This window comes from Papaver somniferum, chromosome 11, assembly GCF_003573695.1.
Source record: "Papaver somniferum cultivar HN1 chromosome 11, ASM357369v1, whole genome shotgun sequence".
Taxonomy (NCBI): Eukaryota; Viridiplantae; Streptophyta; class Magnoliopsida; order Ranunculales; family Papaveraceae; genus Papaver; species Papaver somniferum.
The window spans coordinates 20,354,377-20,371,264 of record NC_039368.1 but is presented as its reverse complement, the minus strand read 5'-3'; the positions used below and the strand labels follow the sequence as shown (position 1 = coordinate 20,371,264).

At 37.2% G+C, this 16,888-nt stretch overlaps 1 long non-coding RNA gene across 1 annotated transcript; it reads left to right on the top strand.

Moving 5' to 3' along the window:
• Positions 1-7,244: 7,244 nt before the first annotated feature.
• LOC113321268 lies at positions 7,245-10,514 on the top strand. Its single transcript, XR_003346584.1, has 3 exons — positions 7,245-7,438; positions 7,615-7,706; positions 10,248-10,514. It is a non-coding gene; the product is annotated as an uncharacterized LOC113321268 (long non-coding RNA).
• The last annotated feature ends 6,374 nt before the right edge of the window (positions 10,515-16,888 follow it).

Sequence of the window (16,888 nt, the reverse complement as noted above, 5' to 3'; positions counted from 1 at the left end):
ATCCAAGCTTGGCCACGCCTAACCATGTCAAAGCCATGCTTTCATGCCGATGGCTACCAAACGAAGGATTGCAATAATTAACATCTACCCTTCCTCTCAAGATGCAAATCTCGACCGTCGAGAGTCACCACCGAGCCGACGAGTCTCCCAAGCTCAACTTTCCAAACATCAACAACCTGCTACATGTTTTCCACGAAAACACTCGAGACATCAACACATGTCACAAATTGGGGATGCTCATTAGGGTATTGGTTTGGCGGTTTACAGCGTTCGGCGTACACTACGCCCATTACAATGTGTCATAAGAATGAGGCGGTTTGTAAATACTGGGAGTAATGGTGAAACGCTTTCCTTCATTATGGAACATCAATTACAGGCGTTACCGGTTACCGCCTCCTCCCATTTACTCATCCGTTTCCATTTCTTACGAGATCAGAGTACGTTTCACTTCGACTTGTATAAATAGGTCTTACCTATTACCACCGAACAACAAGTTTTGGTCAGGAGCATACAACACTCAGAAATCACCTGTTAGCTTTCCCATCTGTTAGCTTACGCTTTCTGATACAAGTCAAAACAACTACTCTTCCATAATCAACTATTCTGGTCTCAACACTCTCTTCGCTTCCCTCCCCAAAACCAACCCTTCTCCTTCACTTTGTGACCGAAGTACGTCTGGAACGGCCATTTCTTGGTTTAGGCCGGTTTTATACAGATTGATCTCTCGAATCTAAAGTAGTCCCTTGCAGTACATTGTTTAGGGTTTAGACTCGTTTCTCACCCACAACACACGAAATTATCGAAACCAGCGGAAACTGTTTTCACCCTCAAACACTTGGATTCCTTGATTATAGACTCTAGCATCTCAAATGGCTTCATGAAGATTGAATGTTATGCCAATACGATGTTTATTCAAGCTTTGATGTGGGAACATTTCAAGAGTTATGCACCCGTTCCACGTACTATCTTGCAAGGACTGAACGGTGATGCTCGTCATATTTTCTCTGAGAGGGATAATGCCAGGATCATGCGCTGGTCTACAAAGCAGCCCCGACTCAAGACTCGTTTCGTCAATGTATTAGATCGTGAATCTGAATTCAACTTCGGTCCATGGATGTTAATTCCTCCTCATATTTCTCAGTTGACAACCTCCAATGCTGAAGAGAGTATGACTTTGAAATCTGGTGCTGATTTGAGTGACGACGAGAGGTCTTTTATGCTGAGTCGCACTCCTAGTCACTTAATATAAACAACACATGGAGAATTCTCGGTGGAAGAGTACAATATTGATAGAGAATCTTGGAAAATGGGTATGGATCAACATGTTCCGACTTTTCGAAGAAGGAAACCATCAGTTGAACAGCTCATGACCCGTTTAGACCGCACACATGTGGAAGGAAGTGAATACTGGTTTCCTAGCTCTGAGCATACTACATATGTAACTTCAGGTTACTAAACTTTTGGGATCAACAACTCGTGCGTTTACTTGATTTCGTGAGAGTTGATCAACCTTTAGTAAAGGAGCCTCCTTCTGCTGAGATGATTGCTACTCGGCCAAGACTGAAGCATTTACCCGGTGGTGATAAACGAAAGACATCTCCAGGAAGGTCGTAAGGGCCTCAAATCGATGTAGACCTCTCAGAAACTGAAGCAACTGTTCACGGCGGAGAAGGCAGGAGCAAGAATTATAGATTGTGGTCCAATACCATAAAGTCCCCAGTTGTTTCTTTGGTGAGTTGTCGGTTCTTCTCTGGCCGTGACTTCTTCTCACCCGTATTATTAGGATTAGAAAACCAATATTTTTTATTCCTTTGAAAAACTTCACTCCATCGAGTAATGACGGTCTTCAGTTCTCTACTGTTGGACAAGCAGTTTCTGACTTGAGTGATGAAGAAGAGGCCGTAAGTATTTCTTCGTATAACCAATTATGATGCTTTGTAGACAAAATGCTACTTATTGAGAATATGTCCAGGAGGATGTTGCCATGGAAGTTAAGAATACTGGTGATGTTCGTTCATCTTCGGAAAATGGCGATAGAGAAAATTCCCAAAATCCAACACCGAATGAAAGCAATGGTGCTCTTGATGTTGATACGGGCTTCTTTGAACGCTTCAGAGACCACCCAAGTAAGTATTTATCTTTAATTTTATCCATATAAGCATAAATTTCTTAATTTATGAATGAATGAATGAAAATTCATGTGAATATACGAATTTTTTTGCTGAAATACGTCACCAGAAAATTCAGAACTCAGCCTTTTAGAGAAAACACCATAAAATCTTCATCCAATGTCGGAATTTTGCGATCTACCCATGTATATTCATTCCCAGAAAATTTCCAAGCTTTAATTAAGAATATTTTGAAGTTTTGGGCACGTGTAGGGGTCGAAATCAGCGAAACAGTAAACTTCCAGGAGACTTTCAGAAAATTTTTAGCTGGCGTGTAGTTCGATGTTTTGGCCACATATTTTTACTCGTTCATTAAATTGCTGTGAAATTTTGATATGTTGTATATAACATCCATACGAAGATAATGGTATATAACTATACCTGAGATTCTTCATCAATTTCTCCAAGTTAGTCGTTTTGTATAGGACAGTGTAAAATCCTCTCAGATGAGCTCGTTGTAAAACGTGCTTTTATGACTTCCACACTATTTTCTCGTGTGTTGAATGCATAATGATGAAATTTGATGATGTTATACCACTTGTATGCTGTAGTTTATGATTCCATTTGGTTTCCATGTTTAGATTGCTCTAATCTCATGTAATCTTCGTATTAAGTACTAAATGCCGAAGTTGAGAATAATGGAACCAATAATGATGATTCGAAAAACCCTGTGGTTATTGATGAAGAGATAACCACCCATGCACTTCAAGGCCATGAGGGGATTGCTACTGAAACCATTAAGGAAACTGAGACTTCAATTGTCGTTGCTTCAGTGGCGGAATAAGCCGAACCACAAGTACAAGTAACTGAAGAAACTGTTGTCACGACCGTAGAAGTTACTCCAGTAATTGAGAATCGTACATTGGTACATGAATACCTGAGTGCAGGTATTGATTTTGATCCTCCATTTGATGCATCACTCCCATACCACGAACTAGTTGGTGGATTCAGCGTTCCTATTGGATATCACTGCACCAAATTCTGGGATTAGAAACAGAACTGAGCCGTTACTAAAACGGGTTGTAACGGCTCTTGCCTGTTTCAAAAAGGGGTGTTACAATTTTTTTGTAACGACAATGGGGCCGTTACGAATTTTGGGTTGTAACGACATTTTTAACAGGCTAGAGCCGTTACTACGTGGCGAGTCGTAACAGACAAGAGCCGTTACGAAATATTCATACTTTGACAGTCGTAACACCTTCAAGCCGTTGCGAATTTTTTCGTAACAGTAAAAAAATTACTGCCAGTCAATATTGACCAGGCTAATATTGACCATCAGTACATTTTCTGCCGGAAATACAAATAACCTGCATTCCTTTCCTTTCGTTCTTCCACATTCAACAATAGTTTCTTCATTCAATTCATATCAATATTCATTCGATTCATACCACATTCAAATTCAATCAATCAATCCATATAAAAAAAGAACATTTATTCTTCTAAGTACAATTTTTTTTTTTGTTATCAAATTCCGAGGGAACACATAGGAACTTCCTAAGTTCAGTTCCTTCTCGCTTAGGTCAGTATAAGTTCAGCTCAAAAACTACATACAACTTACTCAAAACTTGCAGATAGTTACCAAGCATTCTTGTAACCATCTGCATAGAAAACTTTTTTTGTTCATAGATACATAGAAAACTTCTTAAGTTCCTAAAGTTCACAAATTTTTGTAAGTCACTATGAGCAGATACTATTTAGAAACTTACAAAGCTAACAGGATCTTCATCTTTTTTTCTAGCATTGTGGAGACGTAATAGCATTGTAACCCACATTCTTTGTTCCAACTGCAAAATCAAAACAAACCTAAATTCAGAAAACCAAACAAACATCAGATGAACCCAATAAACAAACAAAAATAACACGGGAACTAAAGTTTCATCTTCTACTCAAAGGAAAAATGGTTAGGCCAAATATATAATAGGAAGAAGACTACATACATTGAAATCCATGTATGAATCACTCATAGCAAGCCACTGATAATGTTATGCAATATAGTATGCCGAAGGCATCATCATTTTCTGTTATAACCCAAAGTAATAAAGTAAGATGGGAGAAATATGAAAATTGCAATGATTCTTGATCATATAATCAGATCAAATTTCTAGCAAAAGCACATGTCCATGTATAATGTAGACACCAAGTCATAAGATTGAAACAAATATTTATTCAATATTACCTTCAAGCAACTTCAAGAACACAATCCCAGTCATTGTTCATTGTACGTCCCAGCTCACGACCTACTGAATGTGGAGATAACGCAGACTGAAAATGAGCTACTAGAATGGTTACCTTCTACCTTCATCTCACACTTTGCCTCGTCTTGATCTTAAGTACTGCAAGCCATAATAAGAAGACAAGCTTCTGAAACTAGTTGGAAACTTGTGAATTCTTTGCACAACAAATATTATGCTGATGACAGGTCTCTGATGAGCTGAGGCATTTGAAAAACAACTATCATAAGTTACATCCAGTAATTGTTTCATAATGCTCAAAAGTTCAAGTAAACGGAAAGATAATGAAACATATAGGAAAGAAGAGCTATAGCTCTTGATTAAGTTTGCTTTCCCCTTTACACAAACACAGACCGGAAAACATATGGAAATTTCAATAAGGGAAGGACTTGTAACTTACCAGGAACTTTTGACGTATCAACCATCTGAACTGTAGGAGGTGGAGTTGCAGGTGTTGAAGCTGAGAAGCCACTTGGAGCTTGCATTGAAACACTCATTGCGCAGGTGTAGGTGCAAGGGGTTGAGACATTGTACGGCCAGGAATGAAACCCATTTGAGAGGACCACCTACCAACTGAGCCAGAACCAAGATTACCACCCAAAGGTTTCCCAGTTTGATATGGTGTATTAGCAACTTCCTGAAAAAGGTGACGAACAAAGGGAGAAAAATGGAGTTAAAATCTAATTACACTAAACAACATAAAGAGAGCATGTAATATTGAAAATTAATAACAAGATTCAACTTCCTCAATAAATGAAACTCAAATTCTAGCAAAACTCAGATTTTGAACCAACAAAAAGAGTACCATTAAAAGGATATAAGCATCCAAAATCAATTCTATCCAACAAATTATTGAACACTAAGTGTCACTTTGCATTGCTTTCTTAATAATTACCACTCAGATGCATTTCCGGTGAACATGTATCACATGTGGTGGCGATGCCTCATCCCCTACCACTTCTTCTCCACCGGCAATATGTAGCATGGATCCAGAACCCTAAATGTGCCCATACAGAAACAGTGAAAATCAATCAATTGAAGAGATAATATATTATAGCTATAAATCACCAAACAAGACAAATAAATATAATTTTTCCACATTGACAAGGTATAGATGAAACATTGTGCTTAATCATATCAAAGCTTCATGTGCTACTCTGATTTAGACAATTATATAGAACATGTGTGTGTATTAATTTCAATTTAAGCAAAAGGAGATTTACCTCTTTTAAGGTTTGGCACAATGCACAAGATCAATACATGCTCGACGTTTTTGTTCTTCGCATCCTGTATACAAACAATTCGAGAAATCAAGGACCGTCCTAGAAGTTAATAGCAGTAGGCAACTTAAATCTCATAACCACTCATAAACACTGACCACTCATAACCACTGACCAAAGAACTGTTTACCTTTTGCATTCTCGTATTTTCCCATTAAGCTCTTTATTTGTTAACTCTGCCTACTGGAGTTCCTAATCTTCTCCAACATTTGGTAAAGAGAGCTTGTCTTTCCAGTGACATTTTAACATACATAAAAATGAGTTAAAATTAACAAACAACGATTGTTGGAACCGAAATATATACCCCACGAACTAACGATCCCTGCCACAGAATGATCTAAATTAAGGATCGTTTTTGTCCCAAGACAAACACCACTTGTATAATAGTAAACTAAGTATCACCCCGGCAATGTGGCCGACGGCTTAACCTCTTCAATTAGTTTATGTTGTACGCTTTTTTTTTTTACATTTAGAGAGCCAAGTAAAACTCTAACTAACATCCCATGTATTAGTTCAAGCTCACGTATTTCCATCTTTTATAAATAAATAAAGTAATGGAGTACAATGAACTACAGAGTACGATAACAGATTTCCTAATATGATTCAATTTTTACTTTTTACAGTTGTTGGTAGCCTACTACCATTCCAACTGAAAGTGACAACATTAGGTCTATAATTACTAAAATGGAAAGGGACATGTTTTACATCCAAAATGGCTCATGCCTTACTGTCTGATAACACTCACCGTGGGGATCCGTCTGATAGATTTTCTACATGGTTTTGTATATTCCCCTAATTCTTCCCCTCTTTCACTTTTCAAAACCGCCTTTAACTTGTCCACATATATTTTCCAACTGCAAAACCAAATAATTTAGTCATAAAAGCCCATGAGGATGTAGCATTACACACCAGACAACTGCTTATTCTACAGAACCAGTGGCACCTATATCCCTTCCCAAAGAAACTAACTCCAAAATGTATACTGAAATTATGCATCTTAATCTAAAAGTAAAGGGAGTATCCCAAAGACATACCTCGGACTATATAAACAACATCTCTGCTATCCAGAAGTGAATGTACATCCATAAAATCAAGATACCAAATGTCTAATAGTAAAGAGGCCACGACTGTAACCAAGCATCGAACATCATCCAACATCCCCCGGAAACAATTAATCTTATATTTAGTTGCACTATTCAGAAAACTTCTTACTGCTATTCCTGCATTCCAAACTCCATAACAGAAATGTGGTGGGGATCCCTGTACAATTTTAACATTCACTTGATAACTATAACTAGTGGTGCCCATATCCGCCAGTGTTTTAATCGTATCATATCCTACCCACTATTTAGCGGGTAGGACGAAGATTAGAGATTTCTTACCCGTCGTTAAATGGGTAGGGTGACGGGTAAAGCTCGAAATTATCCTATCCTACCCGTTTAGTGTAATTGATTGAAAAGATAAAATAACCCTTCCATTGTTTTTTTTCTCCTACCCATCTTTTCGTTATTTTTAAACTTACCAAGGGCAAACTAGAAACTTGTTTTTTCCTTTACCTATCTCTTTTCTTCCCCTCAAATCGAACACACAGAAACCCATCTCATTTCCCAGTTCAAACCCTAGACCTTACTCTTCTCGAATTCATGTTCATCTTTCAAGGTATCGGTTAAAACCCTTTACTCAGTTGGTTCGCTTACACCCTAATAATCTCATTCTGGCAAATCTGATGTAGAAGTTTTGAATTGACGTCCAATCTTAGGTAAACCCATAATAATCACATAACTATCATTTCTTTTTTCAATAATCTGAATGGGTTTTTTCTTGTTATATCTGAAGGATGTTGTATTGCTTGGTGTTTCATTTGTATTTGAAATCAGTTGAGTAATATGATTTCCATTATGAGAAATTAACATGCATGTTAACTGATTGATGAAGTTTCTCATAGGAATTTGTTCCACATGGAGGACGAGTTTCAATGGGATTCTAAATTGGACAATTGTTGATTTCGGGCTCACCAAAAAAGTAAGGTTAGAGTCTTGATTTCCTTCTTATTACTGTAATTGATTTTGAAATTTTTATGAAAAACCCTATACTACTGAAATAGAACTTGGGAATTGGGATTTCTCTAATTTCTTGTGTATTTTGTGATTGATTTGTATTTATTTTGTTTGGGTTTGTTTGCTTTGTTATGTAGAATCCTAACTAGAATATAAATGAATATGTGTGAAGCTTTTGCTGTTTGTTCATGTTACTGTGGACTGACAAAGTAAAAAGAGATGGTTTTTAGATGTACTTCATCATATACTGTATGAGTGATGAGCTTGATTCTGATTTAAATGTGTTTTCTTGGTAGAATTTGGATGCTTAGTTTTCCATAAGTGAGTGAATTTGTACTTCTGTAGCCTTGCAATTGCTAGGAGTGTACTTGTACGGAGTCCGTTCAGTCTTAGCTGAAGCTAGTGTTGGATGTTAAATAGATTGTACTGAGTGTTCTGCTCCAGTGAGTAGTAAATCTGGGATCACTAATTTGTGCTGTGGTATGTTAGGTATTTGTCTTAATAATGATTTAACTCTATTCTCTCAAAGAAAAAGCACTCCGTAGTTGATACTCTTAGAAATATGCATCCATGACTTAGAAATATGTTTATTGGTAAGGTTATATCCGTTGTGTAACTCGAAGCATGTACCTTTGTTTGGATTTATGTTGATTTTTGCTTTGTAGAGTGTTTGTGCATTTGAGCTTGTACCATGTGATTATGAAGTAGGTAATTTGATAATGTTATCATAGGGTCCCAGGTTAAGTACTGATAGTGTCTTTTGCATTAATAATGGTTTGCTCTGGACAGTGAATATCACGGATTAATAAACTCCCATTGTACACGCATTTCCTCTCTAGAAAGATTTTTCATGAAACTAAAGCTCCATGTGTCCCATCCCAACCACTGCCACAATAAGTCTCTCCTCCATACTATTAAGCATTGTAAACATATGTATGCCTCTATCTTCAACCACCTCCTTATACTGTCAAATTCAGAGCAGCTAGATTCACATTTGCAGATTCTAGATTCATTATAAAAGACTTTATTGTTTCATTTTTAGAAAAATGGAAGGATTAGTGGGTCTACTGTGTGTATTAGTTAACTTGTTTCCATTATCTTTTTTAGATGCATGCTTTGTTATTTCTGTGTAACTCTTCCGGGTAACCTTAGACTATTTAAATGTTTTGCCTTTGTCGCCCGTTCTTCGAAAATATTAGTTTTTCTTGATAAAATTTCTAAGAAAGTCATTTAAAGAAAAAATGTGAATCGATTCTCCAAGCTCGTAGTTAAGTGCAGGAACAAATGATGCAATGTTTGCAAATCTTATGTAACTATTCCACTTTAACTGCCCAGTTAGTCAAAAGTCCTTATTTACAGTTTACTCTTTGGTTGTACGTAGAGTGTGGACTATGAAGTGATCTTTGTGTTGGTAGCTTTTTATTGTTGTGCTTAGTGGAATTAGAACACAAGTTCAGCATCTTTTCTTGCACTCTTGTAGTTCTGTGTTATCGTTATTACTTTTTTCTGTTGATATCACATATCCTTTTGGCTCATATTCAAGTACTTTTGATGATTACTCATTGAATCTTCTTTTTACATACAACGGAACTGGGTTAACAAATACAACAAAAATTAAGTCTCAAATACAACTGAACTGGGTTAACAGATTCTGTATGTTCCATTAGTTAGTTGTGTGAAATTTACTGAAACTTTTCAGATTTTTCTTGTCATAAAGAATATCACAAGACATTGCTGTAGCTCCTTTAGTATTTGTTTTCAAACTCTTGCTCTTTTGTTAAATGTATCATCTTAATTAGATCCCTACATGCAAATTTGCTTGAAATGACTATGTTGTTTCATTGTTTTGTCACATATTAGAGTGAATAGGACTGAAATTCCATTTCTTTATGTTATACTGGTAAGGGCTGCACTTGTTCTTTCAGAGAGTGACACTAGTGCGCTAGTTGAAAAGATTTCGCAACAAGATTTCAGTTGCAACTTAATATCCTTAACTCAGCAATGCATGTTTATGAGAGTGTATTTGTGGATCAATTGGGGTGTTCCTTCCTTTGTTAAATTTCTATGGCTTTACATTATATCATCTGTGGAAATTTGAGAGTAATATACAGTATGCACTAATGTCTTCTCTGTGTTAAATTTCTATGGCCTCAGCACTTTGTATAATTTGTTTATCTTCTCTGTGCTATGTACAGAGAGTTCCCCCTCTTTTGGCTTAAAGAAGAAAAACAAGTGATAATTACAATGCGACAGAGAGTGACTATTTCTGTTTTGTCCCTCATCATATGCACGTTTGTGTTCATTTAGTTTGTAAAGTGGTTCAACTGTTTATAGTAATATACAGTATGTACTAATGTTTTTTGAACCTCGTTTTCTTTTGAACCTCGTTCTCTTTTCATGATTCTGCATTGTTGATATGCTACGACTCTTAATTAATCTTTGTTAATCATCTTTGATATGTAGCGTATAAAGAGATTTTGATGTTGATTGGTTTTATCTGTTGTTATACAGCTTTATTTGGTGATCTTAGTACGTATTCCATCATTGTAGATAATGATTTAAGAAGAAGGTCATATGAAGAGATTTTGATGATGATACTCTTATATGAAGAACAAGGTTACGTGAAGAACATGGAATTATGCTGGGATTCATTGTCGATTTTAAAAAGAATAGAACTTTTGTTTGTTCATTTTCCCCTTGTTAGATTGGAAGTACCATTAGATAGGCTGGCTCTTATTTGCTGTGTTATTGCAAGACTTTTTTTTTGTTTTTTGGGAAGCATTTTTTGTATACACAGTCAAGGGACTAGTAACCAGAAAGTCCAGAACATTTAAAACTTACCCGCCATCCTATCCTACCCGACCCGCCAATTAATAGGTCGGGTAGGATCTTATCCGTTTAATGGCGGGTAGGGTGGAGGGTAAAACATTTCTTACCCGCTAGTCAGCGGGTAGGGTGGGAAAATAGGCCATATCCTACCCACCCTACCCGTTGTGCATCCCTAACTATAACATGTATTCTAATTGAATTTTACAAAGAACAAAGACAAGGATTTGTAAACAATAATCGATATATAAGGGGTACAAAAGTCTAAAGCTACAACCTCAAACAGTGTTACACGAAATCCTTTACAGTTAATAGCAAAATAAGCATACCAACCATAATCGCAATTCTACAACTGGTGGAATGTCGATTTTAGGGTACACTTTGGTGGCTTTGGTGGAGTTATTTGGAACCCAACACTGGTAAATCTACAATGATTATGGATCTTAGGCTTATTGAAATTAAACAATTCAATAAGCCTGTAGTTTCCTCCCATTGGAACCTATTGATCGAACCGATAAAAACATTAGCATAAAATTTAAACAGAACCCTGTGTAGATGAGCAACATACTATTTTTGTGTAAAGACAACACCAAACTAGCACACAAGTTACACAAGTTCACCTACAAATCAACTTAACCTATGACTTCATTAATATCTTCTCCATCCTGAGCCAGAGAATGACCAAATTTCAAACCTAATCTACCGATTCTTCCTCTCTTAAGTCGATCACAGAACCGTCTTCTACAAATCCTAAATCATCATCAATTGCTGAATTCAAATGAGTTCAAACCCCTAAAATCAATTGAGCCCATGTTTGTAACTCAATCACCAGCAGAAATACCTATTGAATCTTCAATTGTTTATCTCTTTCTCGCCATGAATCAACACCAAAAATCTGAATTCTAATCCTATGTTCTTCACAGCATCAGAATCTATCGATCACAACACCCATATCTTATATCTGCTTCACCAATCATCAGAAAACAAAGGAGAAAAAGTAGATTAAGATTCAAAAGAGAAAAGAAAAACTATAGATAGAATTTCTATCCTTGGAAGAAAAATAAGAGCTATTTAGATTTAATACTTAAATCAATACCTTGAATTGAAGAGGAACCAATACCCTTTTCACCGATATCCCTACTGAAACCCTAATTTCTCCGGAATCCATCAATCTATTGAAACCCTAATTTCTACTTTTTGTCTCTCTTTGTACAAGACAAGTAGATACAAACATCATTGGAAGAAAAAGAGGAGGTAAAAGACAAGAGAGATCGACGGAAGAAACTGAGTAGAGAAAAAGGTTTCTCTTTTTCGTGTCTCTGGAAGAGAGTTATTTGACGGAAGAAAAAAGAAACGAAATTCATTCGAGAGATAGGACTTAGGGTCAGATATATTTTTTTGGGAAGAAATATCCTGTAGTATTAGGGAGCTTGGGTGGAAGTATCCATCCAAGTGTGACCATCCTAATGTGACGAAGCGTGTGAGAGGCACGCCTAAAAAACAATTCGTAACGGCTGCACTCTGTTACAAAATTTTCTAAAATTCGTAACGGCTAACACCTGCTACAAATATTTTCGTAACGGCTATTTGTAACGGGATTTCGTAACGGCCAGTAAGCCGTTACGAATTCCTGTTACTAATTTGGGAATTTGGTGTAGTGTATGTCGGCTTGTACGAGAAGATATGGAGGAAATTTGGTCACATCATCGTTACCAGAGATCCCAAGCGTGCTTATTCTTTAACAATGCAAGTAAGTGTTATCTTGCGTGTTGTAAGTGATATATGCGTTAGGGCCAGAAATACTGTCACTCTAGATGTACTCTTTGATTGGGAGTTCAACTTGGAGAATTCTGAGAGACTTGGATTCAACGTGAAGTGGCTTCGTAAGAAGATAAATGCCATTAAGGATTCATGTGAGAAGAACATACCCTTTCCCAACGCTGCTGTGATAAAGAAGGAAGACAAGATTGCTAGGATGACTGAAGAGCTGAATATGGAGAAGGCGGCCTTACAAGTCTTGAAGGATGCAGAGGAGCGAAAATCTTTCTTTGCTGATTTTCTTTGATTTCCTTTTCAAAATCTCTTGAACTTCTGAACTTCTGAGAGATGTGGGGTTTTATTTTGGTTTTGATTTTTTGATTGGTTTGGACTAGTAGGTGATTGAGGATTTTCTTTTGGATTTGATAGAGATTTTTCTTTGAGTAAAATGAACTGAATTTTGATAAATTGTTGAATTCAAATACTGAATGCAAGTATTGCAAAAGTTTTGGAGATATTGAAATACAATGAAAGAAAATCTTAAATTCCAAATCCAGACGTCATGAATGTTCAAGCGCCTAGTACCTCAAATGCCCAATAATTTCAGGCGTCAAATGCTTTAAGCCAATTCTCGTGTATCATTGGCACGGAACTGCCATCTGTATTGATCAGCCTGTAGTATCCTCCAACTATGCATTTAGCAACCATGAAAGGCCCTTCCCAATTGGAGTTTCTTGCAGAATGAAGGTTGCTCTTAGTTGCTTTGAGAACTAAATCTCCTTCCTGGAACTTGTTAGGTTTGATTATCCGTGCTTTGAATATATTCTGTTGGTTCAGAATTCCTCGTGCGGTGGGATTCCATGGCTGTGGCACATATGGACACTCATGCAAAGGAGAGTATCCAGAGTACTGTCTGTCATGCTGAGCTATGTCTTCAGCAATAAACCTTTTGATAGAATGCTCAGTCTGAAGGAACTTTGTATTCAACCATTTGGTGTAATATTGCAGCGGTGAGGCTATCCACTCATAGCACTTTGCGACGGCTAAGTTGTTAGTGGGAAGAAGTCATCGGACCAGGGCAACATAATTAAACATTGGTAGTATGGGCGCATGAAGAGGAATCAGACTTGACTGAGTACGGAACCTTTTGATGAAGGAGTGTGCACTTTCTCCAGGTTTCTGTGCTAATTCCACCAAGGCTTTAACTTCCTCTAGATGCTCGAATGATTGAGTATCTTCTATTTCTTCTGAATCAGAGCTTTCTTCAACCGAAGGCATTAGAGTCACCTTTCCAGCATGAATCTAAGGTCGTCCATGAATCATGTCATATCCTGGATCTTCCCGGGTTATATAAAACTTGGTATCAGTGCAGACCGAGTTTTATCTGACCTTGAGGTTGATGTAACCGTATGCATCTCTGAGTGTCCCTTCATGATATTTGATTGACATGGGCGCATATGTGGCTTCTTTTCGAGTAATTCCAGCGGCTCTGAGAGTTTTCAAAGGAATGATGTTGATGTTGAAAACTCTTATGAATTCATTTCCTTTGAGATGCACTGTGGTAAGAAGTCCCCAGTCATACATTTCTTTGTCCGTTGCAGCAGGCTCAGAAAATATCTCTTGAATCAATAAACGTTTCTCCGACACAATATGATTAAATGCAGAAAAAATGTCTCCCCTTTGAGCCTTCGACAGATAAAGCAATTCGCAGACATGTTCGATCAACGACTGAACCGTTTCTTTGACTGGTTGTTCAGAGATGGAAAAAGTCCTGACTGGAAGAGGGTTTATGTGTACTCCTTCAGTCCCCAAGTTAAGTTCCCATGATTCGACCTTTTCGTTGAATATGCGCTTCAAGACCCTGCAGTCCCTGGTGGGATGATTGACGAACCTATAGAAACGGAAGTAGCGAGGGTTCTCTATTTACTATTCAGTTGGTTCTTTCTGACACATGGCAACGTGATTGCACCGTCTTGGATCCAGGCATACGGAATTTCAATGACCTCTTCAATAGAGAGAGGGAAGTCAGGTTCCGATGGATCTGTATTTTAGGTTGTAACTTGTGCGTCCCGGGTTTGATTACCCTTTCTTGGTTCCTTCGGAGGAGCTGAAGATGCAGGCTTGCGCCGCGGTTTGGCTTTACGTTTGCTTCCTTCTGCAACAACATTTGTGGAAGGCTGGAGGTTGTACTATTCGTTGATCAGTTGCCTGCTACCTCGAGTTTCTCGCGGTTCCTCAGTTTTTGTAGCTTTTGTTAGAGCATTGCTTGGTCGAACTCGCATGCGTTGCTATCTCAAGCATGTTTGTCAATGTTAGTGATCAAAACTATAAGTCTTGATTTCTAATCTACTATGGCTAAGGTCTCGGACTAGGATAGAAAGTGTAGTTGATCTCAAGAACTCCATGGAAATCATCATACAAGACGAAGGACTACTCAAGGAACTGGTGGATCTTCATCGACTAAAAGGTATGTGGAGACTTGAACTTATCTATCACTTAAAAGTCTGTTTATCTCCTATTTTGAGACAAAAGTCGTTTTGCTATATAGACTTAGATTATACACATTTGGTATTTAGAGCCGAGTTTATCTCGCCTATCTATTTCTCTAAATATGTGTTGGTAAGCTTTCGCTTTAGCCAAGTTCATCTTTACCTAGTGAAGAAAGTCATGTTATGTTTCAATCACTTTGAAAATTGCTCTGACGAAAAATGGTTTGTGAATAACAACTATATAACGTCCTCTGAGAATGTTTCAATGATTGAAATGAGAGTTTAGATTATATAACCATTGGAGGATATAAGCATTATTGTGGAAACACATATGTTAGAGCATTGCTCGGTCGAACTCGCATGCGTTGCTATCTCAAGCATGTTTGTCAATGTTAGTGATCAAAACTATAAGTCTTGTTTTCTAGTCTACTACAGATAAGATCTCAGACTAGGATAGAAATTGTAGTTGAGATCAAGAACTCCATGGAAATCATCATACAAGACTAAGGACTACTCAATGAACTGGTGGATCTTCATCGACTAAAAGGTATATGGATACTTGAACTTATCTATCACTCAAAAGTCTATTTATCTCCTATCTTGAGACAAAAGTCGTTTTGCTAAATAGACTTAGATTATACACATTTGGTATTTCGAGCCGAGTTTACCTCGCCTATCTATTTCTCGAAATATGTGTTGGTAAAGCTTTCGCTTTAGCCAATTTCATCTTTACCTAGTGATGAAAGTCATGTTATGTTTCAATCACTTTGAAAATTGCTCTGACGAAAAATGGTTTGTGAATAACAACTATATCACGTTCTCTGAGAATGTTTCAATGATTGAAATGAGAGTTTAGACTATATAACCATTTGGAGGATATAAGCTTTACTGTGGAAACACATATATGTATAAGTCCTTATTGCTTGAACCGAAGTTTGAGAACTTTGTTGATCAAGTGAACCAGAGAAGTGCATGAGCTAAGTCCGCGAACCCAATCCACGAACTCGCGAAGTTCTCAAACCCGAGAATTTCTGCTGGAGTTTGTGAACTCCATCCGGGAACTTAAGTCCGCAAACCCAGTCCGCGAACTTGAGTAGGTTATGTCTAAAAACGATGTTTAGTGAACTTATCTTTATAAACTAGGGAATGCAATTGAAAACCGCGGCTATAGAGTTCATGAACCGATTCATGTGAATCAAATCGTTTTTGATTCAATTGTGTCTTGTGTAGTACATAAGATTTCCTTGCAATTGAACAACTCTCCTAGTTCATTTGAGTCATTTGAACTAGTTATGGTGAATAAGAATATGGTTGATATGAAAGTGATCATATGGCTAACCATTTGGTTAACTATTGTTGAACCAACTAATTTACAAGTTTGGGTACGGTTACACAAGCCCAGGAACGTGCATTTAATTTTTGTATAACAAGCTATGTTTTCGATCTGAAGGTTGATAAATATTAGCTTGAATCTAAATCAGGTTTTCATCTAACGTTGAATATTGAATGCTTTGTTACCAAGATAACATTGATTGCAAACCCTGATTTGAAAGACTATATAAGGGAGAACTCTAGAAACTGGGAAATATAATTCCCACACATTCTGTGTGATACTAGTTGTGCTAAGCTAGAGTCGATTCTCCTTTAACCTTTGGTTTCTTCTTCTAAACCAGGTTAACGACTTAAATACTTCATTGGGATTGTGAAGCCAGACCTATACTACTTTTCTTGTAGTTGTGTGATCTGATCTTGTTGTTTCTATCGTACGAGTACAATTGTAATAAGTGGCTTGAGATTTCTGCCTCCGATATGCAAGATAAAAAGTAATCACAAACATCTTCGTCTCATCGTTTGTGATTCCACAATATCTTTTTTCGCTGCGTCGATTAAGACTATTGTGAGGTGATTGATAATACTAGGCTGTTCTTCGGGAATATAAGTCCGGATTATCATATGGTTCCTGTTCACCTTGATTTATCAAAATACGGAACAAAACTCATAGGTATATTCGTGGGAGACGGATTTATATATTATCATAGACTTTTCTGTGTGATACAGATTTGTTTATTAAAGTCTTCG